Here is a 17,109-nt window from a genome sequence, read left to right as displayed (position 1 = left end):
TTATCTCAACAGGAGTTCCTGCAGAGTACAAATGTGGTTTTCCTTCTGCATGGAAGGCTGTGCATATTGCTAGCAGCCTTATGTCTGTGCCTCAGACCGCTGGAGTGCATTCTGAAGAAATTACAAAGGCGTTACATTGAGGGAAGTGACTTTCAGCGTGAATGATGAGTGAAAAGGCCCTTGAGGACTGCACAACACTGGCACTGCAACAGCACTGTTTTTGTCATACTTTCTCAGTATTAGGCGTCACATAGGAGCCTCATGGGGCCTGTTTCTGCAGACAGTACATCATAGATTGCAAGATTTCAGACAGTCGGTAAAATTTGTGGCTGTCAGTTTCTCAACCTACAGCAAGTTTACAAGAGAGATGAGACAAAATAAAATTAAGCGCCATTCAAAATTTCTATCACAGTTTAAAAATAATGTATATTTAAAATAATTAGCGTTACTTTTAGATCTACCCTCTCTGGCATCAGTGGAAAGCTAAAAAATAAAATAAAAATAAATAGTGTTCTTCAAAGCACTATTTCCTGCAGACCTGTTATATTAGAGCCTACAATTCAGAGACAAGTGCTTCTAGTAAGCGTAAATATTAACTGTGTGACAACATTTTTAATCCCCTCAAGACGAGACTTCCAGGGTGCAGGTGATTTCTAAAGCATTTGACATTTACAAAAACAGTTTTTATTTGGTTCACGCAGCTGAAGCCATGCAGAAACCACACTCAGCTGCAAATCAAGCTGTAAATGAATTTATGTGTAGCTTTATTTCCTGTCTTTTGCCTGGCAGTGTTTTGCATGACTTAATTTCAGTGAGATCTAGATAACTGCTATTTTTTTGGTGCCATATACATATTTATTTTCTTGTGATCGACAAACCCATTGTTGCCACAATGCAGAGGGCTGTGTGGGCCAGGATCACAGTGTTTGTTTGTCCTTTAAATACTCATTTGTAAGGGGAGGCCGTCTGCTAGTGAGATGAGTGCTCCTCCTGTGCTATTTTTACTCAGTGTGCACTGATCTGAGTTGGCGATTTTTGCTTTTTTTTTTGTGCGTGTCTCTCCCAGTGTCTTATTTTTGACGTCGTCTGCTTGCTCTCACTGTGAGAATGCTGTGTCCGGCCTACACACGGAAGGCCTTTATGGTGATGTGAAGACAGTAAACAAGAGACCAAATTAGCCTCACGACATCCTGGTTTGACACTGCCGCCTGCGTGGAGTCATACCGAGAATGCAAGCGTTTCGCTTGCTGCATTTTCTCCGGCGGAGCCTGATGCTGTGTTTGGACTCCACCTCACGACCATTCCTGGCGTAGTTATAGAGAAGTTATGCAACTTAAAACACTTCTTATCACAGGCCAACATATGCAGTGACGTAGGTTCACATGCCACGGACCTCTGTACCGCTTACTGCTAACAGCAGGCGGCCACCGGTTTAGTCACGTCAGATTTTGTGTGCATTTACTTGACCTCACAGGAGGTTCAGGCAACGGAGCGAGAGCCTGCGAGTGAATTCACCTTGGCCCTGCAAGGATGCGTTGTATAAAAGCAAGCATTCATCATCTTGTGCGTGTCATCACTTCTATTTTATAAGTTCTGTTTCCTCTCATACCGAGGTGGACTTAAGATGTGGCTATTTGCAGCTGCGTTCAGGGTGATTATTCACTGACATGGTTTGACAATCATCTCAGTCACAGAGGAAATTATAGCCAGAGAGCTTTTAACATAGGCGGGTTTGTTAAATAAATGCTAGCAGGCAGACCAAAACGAAAGGAAAGACCTCGTGTGTAAAATGTACACATTCACATATTGGAATGCCTGCATTTATTTTATTATCATTATTATTATTATTATTTATTTATTTTGCCCACAAAAGAGAAATTCATCGATATTCCAGTATCTACTTTCTCGGTAAATGGTTCATAAAGTAAACTGTTTACTGCCATCCTTTTACCACTTTTGATGACACACAACGGGTTAAAGCTGTTTCATTTCGTGATTTTTCATTTAAACATGGTCTAAATAGTCACCGTGATCACATCATCTATGTCACTGAGCCCAAATAGCAAAATTATAACGGGTCATCTTCTTGAGTGCTCCATGACAGAGTAGGAGTCCAAGCCTCCTTTTGCATCATTTAAGAGGAAATAGCCTTTGTTCCTCACGCTGCATGTTTCTATTTATAGACTTATCATCTGCGTGCTCTCTGATCATGGTGGCTCAGGCCGTGCATTGCTCAGTGCCTCGGGCCTGTCATCCAAATGACTGCTCTGCCTACCCTTTCTTGCATGCCTTCTATCCGTTGCTCCAGCTTAGTCCAACATCTCTGCATACTACTGCAGCCTCTGACCAATGGCCTCGATGCTACGGACGACCAAATCTGCATTATAGATAAGAGCATTATGACTATTGCAGGAATTTAGGTCAAAAAATCAACCGAGGCCAGCGCTTTGCCTGGGCATCTTTTAGAATTATTAGGATTTTTATAGTCGCACACTAAGCAAACTAGTTCTATTTGTCATTAGTTTGTGTTGCATGAAATATTTGTTCATTGCATCGATTTGGATAATTCATTCTTTGCAAAAGAAAACTACAATAAAAAATTCCTTACTTCCTTTATTACTTTATCCGAGGCCTGTAGTGTTTTCACATTTTTTTATTTCTTTTCTTTTTATTTGAAACAATGAGAGATGCCGATGACTTTATCCTTAACGGTTCTTTACGGACAAAGAGGGAACACCTTTCATAAGAAATGCAACATTTCCTTCAGCTGCGTCTCTGAATAGTTTTTGTTTACAGACACAACTGACGAATAAAAATCAGCAACATATGTTTTCTGCTTCCTCGCTCACAGCAGGCCACCTCACAGCCCGCTCCTCCCCTCCCCAACATAGTGATGTTCGTCTCAGGAAATAACCCCAATGCTTTCAATATGCGACTGAACTGTGGTTACTTTGAGACATGAGCCTCCTCTGTCAGTCTCACTACATTTACTGTCATGTTCGTGGGTCGTAAAAGTGTTTTCAACAATTAAGAGTCTGGAGCAGCGGAGCCAGGAGAGAGAAGGGGGCAGACGTGGCCGTTGCAGTCAGACGCCGTCACGTGGTGTTTTCTTTACCCATAACCCAGGAGGATTACTGATCAAGAATCATTTATTGTCACAACGCGAGGACATTGCTGGGGTGGGTGCAGCGATCCTGCTTGGCCCGCTTTTAGTCAGCACACCCCAGTTCTTAACACCCCAGTTAAGTCCTTCCTGTCCTGTGACGTACAGCTTCCATACCACATTGTTGCACCAAGACAGGGGACCTGTTCTATTGTGGTCCTGTAGCAGTTTGTGAGTAGCGGTGCATTTTCAATAGGGAAAATGTGTGATTTATTGTGCATATTTGGAAAATAGCTACAAAGAGCATTGTGGAGTCAGATATTTAGGCAGAAATGGAACATAGTGGTGTATTGTCACCTGAAAAAAAAAAAAAGGATCGTGGTGTTTTTACGTTGCCTTCGACTAAGGCCGTGTTTGCCATCTCTTGTGACATTCACAAGTGTACATTTTCGATTAGCTCGGAGTTCACAAGTTGTGACAAGTTTGCTGACATTTTCAGAAACGAGAGCGGCGGATTGTAAGTCATTGCATTGCATTGCATTTTTACTGGTGTAGCTTTATAATTATGCATATGCATGAGCAACCTTTTTATTTTTTCATGCCTTGACATTTACTGCACGGAGTTACGCAGCCTTTGCCTTGCTAGAACGCTAGCCTCTGTGGTTTCCAGACGTCAACACTTGATGTAACCACTTGCATGACAAGCATTTTATGTGCACAACTTCCCGTGTCCATGTTCCATTTGAAAGGCCCGCTTCCATGCAGTCCACCGTGCTGATGCCATGTCTCTGCCCGGCTCTAGAGAGGGAATTATGTGTTTTAAGCACCCACTGTAGTTTTTTCAGCTTTCTTTGCAAACTCAAGATTAAGAAGGTTGCAATCTGCACATCAGGACAAGGACTGACGTACAAAAAAGGTCGACTGCCATACCAAGCGCCTGTGTAATTGTTGAAAATATTAGCAAACTTGTGAAAGTTTTCACTTACCAAGTTGTGAACGCCACCAGAGATAAGCCATACATAATGGACCTTTCCCGTGAACCTAAACCTCTTGCTAACCAGCTACTGTGCAGGTACAATAAACATTATTGTGGGTTTACATTTGATGCTCCTCCTGCATTTCCTCCTGTCTTATTAAACAGTGATACAGTTTGAACTTTTGCTTTGAGAAACTCACAGCCCTGCCACAGTGTGATAATGAGGCTAATGTGCTAATGTGATTGTTAATCAAGAAAGCTGGGGAGGGCCGAGGGGAGAGGGGGTTGCGCATTTGCTGTTTTCCTTGCCGACGCTGACTGCTCGTTTCTCTCGATCGCCAACCATCTTCCACTGCATCCTTTTGGCCGAAGGTCAGTTACTCTACCCTGCTGTTCTCCATTTTGGTTTCACATGTGATCAGGGCTGGTTCTGACAATTCCAGCCCACGCAGCGTAACTATATAGAGGCCAAAGTTCACAGGCACATTTTGCATTTTCTCTCAACAGGCCTGCAGTCAGATCACTGAGGGGTAAAAGTGTTCCTTAAAGAACAATAAAAACCATGTAGGTCACGACGCCACTGGAACAGATGCTGAAAATGTGAGCTAGAAATCCAGTGTTCATGCTCTGATTGGTCTCAAGCAACACCTCATGACCATCACCTGACTAATTATGCCCCATGGCCGGAAAGAAAAGGTGCGATCCGGGGCCTGCTCCTCTCGTGTGAATTCACGCCTGCCGTTTGAATTGTCCCATCGATGATTAGCTCGAAGCAGGACGGCGCATCGGCTCCATGGCAGACTCCGCCGGTCTTAGTCACTGAAATTACACGTTCTGTCATTGTTGTCATCGTGTGTGTCAGAGCTGTTGAGGGAAATACCGACGAGTCAACTGTCTGGAAATGTTCCTAAAGAGGCGAGGCGAGGCGGGGTGTGTCTACAGCATGGGTGCAGTCTGTGCATTTACTGCATCCTACACCAAACGTCAACATACGATATCTGCCTTCCAATTAAAAAGCAGTTTGAATGTGACAGAACATGTGTTTTCATCGGGCATGTTGCGTATTTGCTTTTAACTCGGCGCGCTCTCGTTTACACACATAAGAAAACCTCTGAGACTCATCTCAAAGATGAGTGGAGACCTTTGATGTCGCTAGGCTTCAATCCATCAGTCAAGAGCTTATACATCTGTCAGTTGCGGTGTCTCACGCCACTCCTCTCCTTGTGTATGTTTGTTCCCCTCTCTTTTGTGGTGTGTTGTTTTGTCTCTTTTGTAGTGTGTCGCCTTTCCCGGTTCCATGGCGATGAAAGGTCGTGTGGCTCAGATCCTATGTGTTTGGCGACACCTGGAATTGGCTTGTCTGTCTGGCTCCTATTCTCAGCCGGTTTACGAGCTTCAATTGTGTTATTTTAATTTTCTGCACTGTAAACATGCCATGTCTGACAAGGCCCCTTTGATGTTTCACAAATCTTTCCTGTTTGTCAAAAGAGCCTTTGCTTATCCAGGAACAATTTGAAATTTGATGTAACAACAAAGTGAATATGTACAAGTTCATGTTTCCAATCAATCATCCCTCTGCGTCTGTGTTTAGATGATTTAATATGATCAAACCTGATGAACCTGAGGTTCAAATTGAGGGTTGTCGTGTCTCTTAAAGCACAGGTCTTCAACAGGGGGTCCGTGACCCCCAGGAGGTCCGCGGAGGTTCTGCAGGGGGGTCGCAAAATCTTTGGTTGATTAGACATTTTTCATATATATTTTTTTTTTAATTTTCCCCCACAATTTTCTACCACATATTTAAATTTCTTTAAATACAAAGTAACATGAATGCAACACCCTACTGTTGCGCATGTTTGAAATTAAAAAAAAAAAATGTGAACCTGTGTATAATTTGAATAGCTTAATGTTGAATGCAAAATTAATATGTAATGTATATTTATCAATAGCAATAGGCCGAGTTAAATGTAGAACATATATATTTAGTTAGGGGGTTCCTACTTAATCTCTCCATCAGTTCGGGGTCCTTGGTCTGAAAAAATGTTGAAGACCCCTGTGTTAAAGCAATATGTAGTAGAGTCGTGCTTATCCCAGCATGTGTGATTAACATACGAAGCACACATGGCCACAGCTTGGATATTTTCAACATGACTCGTTTTGTTTACTGATTATTGCTCTTTATATTTAAATGTAGCTGAACCGGAACATTTAGAAATCTAGTGCTTTACTCGTCACTCGTCTAACGAGCAGAGCAGAAGGCCACCGAAACCTCTGCCGCCGACGCACTCACCCCACCTCTGCTGCCTCGCACGTCCTTCTTCCTCCATATGTGTGCGGTCCTGCCCGCAGAGTTCACGGCTGTTCAGGCGATGGCAAACTATTTGGCTAATCTTTGCCATTTGAGCCTTTTTGGAGGCACAGGAGCTTGAACCTGGACCACGGTCTGCTCACCTGGAACCCCTCCAGGTTCCCGTGTCCCCTCAGTTCCTTCGCCTTTCCGTCGTGGTCCGCTGTGGCGAGGCGGCTGTCATGTGCGCCCTCGCCTCTTGAGTGCGGTGCCACATGGCAGCGCCATGTCGCTGTGGCATATGTCCTCCGTGGGTGACTCCGATCTCACGTCGGCCTGCTGCATTCACATAATAGGGATGAGGAAAGCTCAAGAGATTTATCAAAGAAAAACGGGCTATTTTCCGTTTCACACGGTTTCATTAAATATTTATATTTCGCGCTGGTGAACTAGTGAGGAGAATTGCCACCAGGCTGAGACACAGACACAGACACCGTGTTAAAAAAAAAAAAAGCTACAGAAAGTCAAGGAAGCCTAAGGGGGGGCATGGATGTCTGTTTCTGTGTGAGTTTGAATGGGCCCAAATAAAACAACCATATCCGTGACCATGGCAACTGGCGAACTTAAGCTAATTCATACACTCGAACAGCGGGTCTCTAACAACAAACATCCTCCCTATAAATATGCAAACCAGGCCGATCGTCTCTTGTGGGTGGGCAGCGGAGAAGGACGGCGACAGACCACCCACCAGTGGTTGCGATTCTCCTCTGATAATGAATGCATATCAGAAAATGAAAGCACTCGTTCACAGAAACATGAAACATAACTAACTGCAGCCCACGTGTCATGGTTGTGATGTGAGTCCGACGTCCCACAGAGAAACCCTGTCTGAATAGGCAAATCCCTTGAGTACCATGCTGTCTAACCTTTGGGCTTGTTGTTACTTGTAACTGTACATTTCCGTGCATTCAGCTGAAGGTACGCTCCACCCGGCGTACGTCTTTTGAATCTAACCCCTTTTTGTGATCAGTGGTCATCTTGGGCGCAGAAGAGTTCGAATAATTTCACAAGAGAAAATGCTTTCGAATGAATTATTCGGATGTGAGTTACAGTTATCTTTTTGTTGGCTGAAAGTTGATTATGCTTGGTTTAGCATGACGAGGAAAATCAAGAGTGGGAAGGTGTGCCTGTCTTTGTCTAAAGATCAAAAACACACCTAAATAGCTCCTTTTGTTTTACCTGTATACAGCTTGTGTGCGGTTTTATGGGAAATGACACGGTGTGCTGATGCTTCCAGTCTTGACACTAACATGAAGCCTGAACAGTGATATTGATCTCATCATATAATATTCTGTGGCAAGACAGTGAAAATGCCTGTTAAACTGAATCATTCCTGTAGAATGACACTAAGCTCGCCGTGCTCTTGACCAAATATGCCACAAGAGGGATTTAATAACACATCGGCCACGCACACCGACCCGCAAATTAAAATACAAACACGCGCGGGCGGCCCCATTTTAAAGGGCCGTTCTTGAGTGTTACTCGACTCTGCTCGTCATCCATCCATGAGCTCAAAAACACGCACACTTGTCCCACCACCAATAATTAGCCGTGCGTGCATGTGTGAATACCTGCATTGCTGAAATGCCTGTCTTAAGCTTGTCATCAGCCAGCTCCCAAATGGTCAATGGGCGTGGCGGCGACATACGTCAAAGGTGGCGTGTAATTGCAGCCAATCTCGCACGGCCACACGTATGGGGCAACTGATTGCTCGAGAGCCTTTGTTTGTGCTCTTTGTGCGCTTGCACGCACACCCTCGTTATGGGTGTGCTATATGTGGATGTGTGTGTTTGGGTGTCTACATCCATTTTGCCCAGATGGCATTTTGCCCCACAGCTGCAAAGTTTGGCTCACATCCGGTGCTGAGCTGGCAGCAGAGGGAGGGGTGTTAAAGGGTATGCAGAGCGAAAAGTCACCATGCCTCTTTTCCTGCGCTAGTCTTCCACCGTTTCCCTGACACAAAACACGAGTGGCGTGCTCCTTTGCCTGCGTGCTTTTATACAGGGGCTCGGGGAGAGGCCCTCGACAGGTGGCTTCCCTATTGGCCGTGACAGCGTAATTACCTCCAGATGTTTTGTGTACATATTTCTGTGTAAGAACCAGCGCTGGCAGGTCTCCAAGGCAAATTTAGACATGCTAGTAGCGGTGTCATCTTCGCGGCTGCAGGTCTGACTCCGCTAGGGCATTATTCACACAGCGGCACATGAGCCGTTGTCCAGGGCAGCGGGAGGAGGACTCGGCCTGCACTTTAGCAATGATTTCACAAGACAACAACGGGCTGAAGCTGCAGACACGCCAGGCCGTTTTCAAATTTGAAGACAAGCAGGTCAATGAACCTTCGCGGGTGCTTTTACGAGGCGAGCGAAACGTCGACGAGGAAGGAAGCATGCATGGGGGCAAATGTACAAAAACACATTTTTATTGTCTCTGCGTGTGCAGATATCAGAAGGGCAGCGGTGACGACGATCGCTGGATTTGTTTACATTTCAGAGCAAGAGCCTAAGAGCTGACCAAAACCGGAGAGCCAAAATGAAATCCCCCTTATTCATCATTTTTAGGGCGAGTAAAGTGGTGCGAAGTGCCGGAGCGTTCAAACGGCGAAGTTATTTCTTTGTACGACTCTGCAGTGGCTGCTGGCCTCAGCAGACAGAAAGAATGGCCCACAAACACACAGCTGTTTCTAATCGGTAACTCAGCACCGATGGCTGACCTACATTCTGGTGCTCGCACGTCTTTGAACCCATGGCCCTGCCAGACACAGCCATGGGGGAAGGTAGAGGGAGAAAAACAAGAGGGAGGAGAGGCCAGAGTCAAGAGGGGTAAGAGAAACAACGGGGGGAAAAGATGAGTGAAAAGAAAGAAAGAATGAAAGAATAAAATAACTTTTTTAACCTTCTCGGTTTCAAATGCTTTCATAATGGACTTTGCAGATTGCATGGCGTGCATGCATGTTTAATGACAGAGTATGTCAGACAGGCTGCAACTGTTTCCATGGTCCCAACATGCAGCTGTGCACACCTAAAAAAGAAAAGAAAAAGAAAAAAAAACAGGGGAAAAAAGAACTCATAAAAACCTCCCGACTGTCAGTTTTCTGCTCCTCGGGATGGACGTGTAATGCCTGGAAAATCCTCACCTCTAAAGAATTGCTTTTCATTGTCAACACGCTGCCGTCTATCAAACTTTCATAAAGTTCTGCTGTCTGCATCTGAATGGGCGTCCCACTCCAGCACGGCTGGAGCGCATGCAGCCCAGCATTCCTTGCATGCAGAGGAGGGGTACAGCAGAGTGCCAGGGGTCCCCTGGTAATGACTCATGGCAAAGTTCCACACCCACTCCCAAACAGGACGCTTCCCCGGGTTGTGCAGAGAGAGGGTGAGTGAGTTGTATGGGAGGGGGAGAATGGGAGGATGGGGGGAATGGGGGGGGATCTGGAGCAAAAAAATACAGCAAAAACAAAAACCGTTAACTTTAACATTTACGTACGCTTCGCTTCGGAGAGAGGAAGGAACTGGAAGTGGGTCACTGTGTCTGAGGACTCCAGAGGAAGAAAAAAAAAAGAAAAAAAAGAAAATAGAGAACAGGGGAGGAGGGAAAAACCGAGAGAGGCTCGGTGGTGGACTCGGCCTGCCAAAAGAACTCAGTGAATTGAAACGTGCAACAACAACAAATACACACACAGAGAGGAGGAGAAGGAGGGTGAAATTAAGACACCAGATTATTTGAGGAGTTTGGTAGCCAGAAAAATAACGGATTCATTTCACGGCGCAAAAAAAGCGCTCCTCTTCTCACACATACTTTCATCTTGGGTCACAAAAGCAGGTGTGGTGAAGAAATGTGCAAGCCTCAAATGCTGCTTGCAATATGGCGCAGAGGAGCGTGTTTCAGTATCAGTCACCCCCCCCCCCCCTTTTTTTTTTATAGACACCATATCAACAGTTTCTCGCTCGTCACTGTTTCACTGTTTTTATCACCAGATGCCATGGCAACGAACGCTGCGGCAGGACCGTGCTGTTTTATCAGAACGTGGCCACAGCCGTCGGACCATGAATTAGTCAGGTCTCATTGACACACTGTCAGCAACTTCAAATAAGGCCTTCGCATGGGGAACACACGCACGCGCACACACACACCCACACACACCCACACACCCACACTGTGGACGTGCACCAAGGACTGGCTTTTCTGCTCATGCCACAGTTTCCTCTGCTAACTGGGTTACAAAAGTCGGTGGTGCAACTGAGTGTGGCTCATTTCGTTGTCCTTTTCCTCATTCTTCGCTGTTCCTCCTGATGGTCCTTTGGGTTCCTCTTGTTTTTCTGCCGGGCTGAGACAAAAGGCTTGTGTTAGCAGCAGCAGCAGCAGCAGCAGCATCAAACACTGCAGAAAGTTATCCTGGTGCTGCACAGGGAGGGAGGGAGGGGGGGACGTGGGAAGGGGGGAGGAATAAATATGTGCTTCTTTTAATTCTCTGCACAGTATTTTTTTGCATCAGTTATCCTTACTTTACTGTGCCCTTGCATAAGTCTGACCCTTGCACGGATAATTCCATTGGACAGGGCCTTTGAACGGGATCCCATATGGTGTGGGTTAACAGAGTAAACCAGTTTTAGTTTGTGTCAATCCTCTTCCAGATATCTGCAGGAGCATCAGACGTAAACTGGAAAGACGGGGTGGCTGCCGCGAGCAGCATTAACGTCTAGCGTTTAATGCATTAGGGAGTCACGAATGTTACTGCTCACCATGCGTTGCCTCCACGTTAACGTCCATCTGTGGTGCAAGAGGAAAATGACACGAGCTTACGCAACAATGCGCCCGGCTCAGTGTTCGATCCCTTCTACCTGTAGGCAAATAAACCGTATAAAAACTTAAGTAGGCGGATTAGGATACTCTACGTTTTGTTTGTGTTCTTTGATACTCTGATGTGGACATTTTCAGGGCTGAGGTAACCCGATGAAGTCTTCTCACATGATGTTTTGGTCGTCTCACTCAACAGCTTGATAATCACGTTTGATAGAGAATATGCGTGTGTGTGTGTGTGTGCGTGTGTGCGTGTAGGTCTGTGCTACCCTCATTAAGTGAACTACGGTTGACTTGCCAGGACTTGTCGTGATCCTCTGTTTGGCCTGTGGTTCCTCTGTGTGTGTGTGTATGTGCAGAGAGGGTGGCGTGGTCTGTCAGTATAATCTGCTGTCAGAGAGAGGAACAGGAGAGTCGGGGTGCAAAACAGCCTGTCAGTCACGAGTGTTTTCTCTCTTTCTCTGCAGCCAGTGGCTGTCTCCCTGTGAATGAGTTCATGGTTTCCCTCAGCTGCCTTCAGTAAACCCAGGAATGCCACAGTAGGAGTGTGACCTCTTCCCGTGGAATAATGGTTTACATTAAGAAATGTCTGAAATATACTGAATGCACACATGAGAAAAGATAATGAATAAACTATACCAGTGATATATATATATATGTCCCTTTGCACGCGTGTGCATTGACATGCTGTATAGTGTTTGGTTTGCTAAGTGTAGGGCCGCACGGCTGAACATAATGACAGGTGTTTGCACTTGGATAAGCGCAGTGATCCTTCGACAAACATCAGAAGAATAGTTTTGTGTACCTGTCTCCTTGTAGTTCGGTCTGACAGCTGTACTATATTAGCACAGGGGCAGCTGATTTACCGTGCTGATGAAAACGTACGGCTCTCACACTTAAAACGAAGACGCCCATGACACTGATTCAGTGACTCGGTCTCGGTCTTAACCAGTGACAGCTGGTGGGTGATCTCTGAGGGGGCCACATGAAGGCCTCCTGCCGGATGTCAGGTACCACTGGCAGGTAACCGACTGATCGGGACAGGCCGTCTAAGGACGACTCGCAGAGACAGTTGTCAAGTCTTAAAGTGTCTAAAAATATAATTTCATTATATATATCTGTGAAGCAGTGATTAAATATTAAGACGGGTTGAAAAAAAACAAACTTTCTTCACTACTGCATAAATACACACTCATGTTTCCAGGACTATGGGGGAGTAGTTAAGTCAGCGTTCACAGACAGTGGCATCACCATGGAAACAAGGGCAACATAGCTAAACAAAACTTTCCAATTGTGATTCATACATTGTTCCTGTTTAGTATAAAGTATGATGTTGATGGCTTTTTTCCCCATTGTATTATTTTACCCTGCATCCTTTCTGGTTTGTGATGCTTATTTGTTTTACCTGTAACCATCAGAGGTTGTGGACAAGAACGGATTTTTGGAGGCTTGAAGGAATGAAGACCACCGCTGACTGACTAACTCTAGGTCACAGGGGGTACCAGTCTGCTTGAGACGGGCCGGGTAGAGAGGAAGAAAATAAGAGCGAGGTGGGACATAAAGAAAGGGGATGACGAACACGTGCAGCATATACACCGATCAGCCACAACATTATGACCACTGACAGGAGAAGTGAATGACACTGAGCATCTTGTGACAACACGATGTTCTGTTGGGAAAATTTTGGACCTGGCATTAGTGTGGATGTCAGACATGCACCACCCACCTAGACCAGACCGGGTACCCTCACCCCATAGCAATGACACAGACAAACACACACAAACTGTTTAGGAACAACTCAAAAAACATTAATAGCACCACAAGGTGTTGACCTGGCCTCCAGATTCACTACGTCCCAAAATGATCAAGTATCTGTGTGAGGTACTGGTACAAACCTGAGCCACAGAGGCCCCTCCCCTCAACTCATAGGACCCAGAGACCCCCACTAACTAACTGTCGACAGACACCACAGGACACCCTCAGAAGACCCATCCATGTCCATTCTCTGATGAGTTACAACTGTTTTCGAGGCACAAGGGAGATCTACACAATATTAGGCCACGATGTTATGCCTGATCTTTACAGAATATATACTGTACATGCAGAATATGCCACGGTGCATGATTCATGAAAGACCAGCAGCGTTTATAAAGGACGGACGGTCATCAGTCAAATAAGAATCATAAAGAGCTTAGTGGGACCATAAAACTACTGAGATTAGAATAAACTGGAGCACTGAGGTAAAACGGTATGTCAGTTATAATAGTGAGTTACAGGTGAGTTTGCTGGTGCAATGTGTAAGTGTAATTAAATACCACCATTGTAAATGTATACAGTCAAAATATATAACAGAAACAGTAGTACTGGGTTCAGTGATATTCAGACACATGTACAGTGTTTAATATATAGACAAATCTCATGTAAAATTACCACTATTGTTCTTGTTAGAATATTAGAATTTTGAACCTTTATGTGTCTGATTAGACATCTCAGTAAACTGAAGAGAAACTGAGATGTCTGAGGTGTATATATGAAAAAAAGTATGCAAAGAGAAGACAAACATGTCTCTAATTTGACATGCAGGTCAGCAAATAGGTTTGACAAATGGCTAGTAATATTGCAAAGTGGGTAGTTTCCCTGCCCTTCAGGGAGCCACCGTTCACTGTGCTGTCATTTAAAGTGGCATTTTTAAATGTCACATGTCCATGAGGCACAGGATGTGAATTGACAGTGTGGTGAGTGCAAGCAGACGCGTCTTTGCAGCAGCGGCAGACCACTTTGCATTTCCCGGCATTAGCAAATTATTAAGCTTTGGCTTGACTTGTGCTTTTTCCCATCTGTTTTCCAGAGTGTCCTCATCCGTGTGACTGTCATTTCATGGGCGGGTTTCCAAAGATGACTGCTACGCTGTGACCACAGGAAACATCATTTTCTGTCAAATAAGGACATTTCTGACAACAGTGTGAAGGCCTGCAACATGAACGTTTTACCGTGCATCTAATCTCTCATGAGACAAAGCTTGTTTTGTTATTGTGCTATTATCCTGTTAAAAAACAGCTTTTCGTATGACTGCGGACATGTCTGCACTTCTGTGCAATACGCTGGTTATGCAAATGTAATTATATAAGCATCTGTAAAGAAAATAATAATTTATTTAGTTATAATTAAGTAATGATAACTTGACAAGTTTGGACGTGACAAAGTCATAATTCGGATTCCTAACAGTCTGCCATTGGGAATTTATAGGGTAGCAGAAAAGAAATGGCCCTTGTAAAAGAAATGAGTATGAGAAGAATTGTTTTTTTTATATATATATATACCTGCACCTTCATACAGTGTATGAAGGTGCTACGTCCCTCTCTGGTCTCAGTGGACTGAAAAGCTTGAGATACTTGATGTGCAATAAGACAGAGGGAGAGGAAGAAATATGGTGTGAAGTCTCACATACTTAATGCCACTTTGTAATTTGTGTAATATGAATGGGCTGCAGAGGAGTCATGAAATAAATAAGAGGAGTGATTACTTTATACAGCGCTAACGTCGTAATGGAAAGAAAAACGAAACGGTTTCATTTTGAATGTCCCCTAAGCTTTATTACACGCTGTCAAGTCTTCCTGTTTTTAACAGTCTCACTTTCCCACAGATCAGCTGTTGACTGACTTTATGAGACATAAAAGTTCGATCTACCTACGTGTGTTTTGAAATGAATAGCGGGGCTGAGGAAAGGCACAGCAAGAACTATACCAGGACTAAATCTTTTGCACAAAACGCCTATTAACACATAATGTTTTGTTTTGGCGTTTGCATGTGGGCGTTCACATGCATGTGTAGCGCTAAAACGGGTCAGAGGAAGTGTATCGTTCTGTGTGTGCATATGAGATGACAAAGTGTCTTTTCTTTCAGTCTTTGTAAAATTACAAAATTACCAAAAATCAAAGTACAGGTGCACAGTCATTGTTCACTTCTCAGAATTAAAATATATCATCATATATTTCAATTATATATATATATATATATATATATATATATATATATATATATATATATATATGTGTATATATATGTATACATTTTTAGTTAAAATAGACATGCACTGGAAAAAATACATGGTTGTTTTATTTGATGTACTCTCAGTTCCTCCCTTAAACTTTTTTTTTCCACTGTTGTTCAATTTCAGTTACCTATTACTTCACCCATGATATTAGTGCAGCTACCAACAGCTACACATTTCATATGATAATGCTGCTCATTATAAACTCCAGTGTGCATGTTGCCTGCTGACATGGCTGTGGTTCCGAGAAGCTAACACGGCCTGATTATTAATGTTTGATCCAGATCAATTTGCTGGATTTTCCTTTCAAATGCAAAATGTAAACTGGTGAGCGAAAGCTCAAACACGTATTGCACAAAGAGGGGTTTTAAAGACAGGTTTGAAAATGAGTAAAACAGTAGGTGTGGCAACCAGTTTCCATGTTCCTCTTTTGTTTCAAAGGGTTTACACACAGGGTGTATAATGAGAAAACAATGAATAAACAAGCTCCAAAAGCACATATATATATATTTTAACTATGTTAACTGTCTTAGTCCTAAATGAGAAAGTCAATGAACTTTATTTAAGACGCTTGGTGTCTGATGTGGTTTAAGTCCTATCAAATCTAAAGAGTGTCGTCTGCTGCCCTCTTGTGACAAACTTGTAACTAAAGCACACTGCTGGACTTTTAAATTTTGGACGGATAAAGAAGACATATTTCTAAATTTCGAAAACACACACACACAAACAACACATATGAGGATAAGTCAGGTCACAAATGCAAGTTCAAACAAAAGGACCATACAAAATACCAGAAAAGATAAAATATGTAAAATGTCATTCATATTAGTGCTGGTTGGATAAAGTAATATCAAGCCTGTGCACCAGTGGCTTTCCAAATTTTACACTAATTCATTATCCTAAAATTTCAAACAGCACATTTTAAAAGTGTCAGAAACGGTGGTTGCACTTCAAAATATACCATATGACCTACGACATTTTGGTCAAAATAGGTTATGCCAAACACGCCAATACAACCACCGGTTCTTAATATGTAGTAGGCAACAAACAAAATGTCAAGAGAGAAAAGAAGAGAAAGGAAGATGAGACATGAGATCTACATGATCTGGAGGCCTCCAACAAAGAGCCCTGCAAGCAGCTTAGCAACAATGCACCCAGACTGCCATGTGTAAACTGTCAAAAAGTTAGTTATATAGTAAAATAATCAGAGTTAGAGGTTAATGACAAAGCAGCACAGGCACTTTAGCGGTATTTTGGTCATGTTTACAACATCAGAGACCCCACGCAAAGTGGCTGTCATTGGAGTAGTAACATCAGGCCAGATGTCATGAGACAACTGCTGGTAGGCAACTGTTGACGTCTAAAGACCATTGAGGCTAGCAAGCTAGGAAATTGAAAATTCAAATGTATAAAGAAAAGACTTTCTATTCACCTTTTTACTGGAAAATCTCCACAAGGGGCGCTATTCTTTTTGGCATTTAATGACAGTCCTTTTTTTGTGTTCTGTGGAAGAGAGTCCATTTCTGGCAGCTAGCATTTCATCAGCAAGTATTAGCTTGACATTTGTTAGCTGTGTAGTTGCTAGCTAGAGAGGCAAAAAGAATAGTGTACGAAAGAAAGCCAATAAATGCTCACTCCAATGCAAACATTAAAGTCAGGCCGCAGTGACTGTTATTTAATGTCGTCAGTTACTAAAGTTAAACTTTAGCTAACATAGTTGCCTCATCCTATTTAAGTGAAGCTGTGAAGAAAATATCGGACAAAGCAGACTTTTCTTTTGGAAACGAGTAATAAATTCGAAAGTAGCAATAATTAACATATGCTTTGCACATATTAAA

This window comes from Mugil cephalus, chromosome 2 (genome assembly GCF_022458985.1).
Source record: "Mugil cephalus isolate CIBA_MC_2020 chromosome 2, CIBA_Mcephalus_1.1, whole genome shotgun sequence".
Taxonomy (NCBI): Eukaryota; Metazoa; Chordata; class Actinopteri; order Mugiliformes; family Mugilidae; genus Mugil; species Mugil cephalus.
This window is presented reverse-complemented; position numbering follows the sequence as displayed.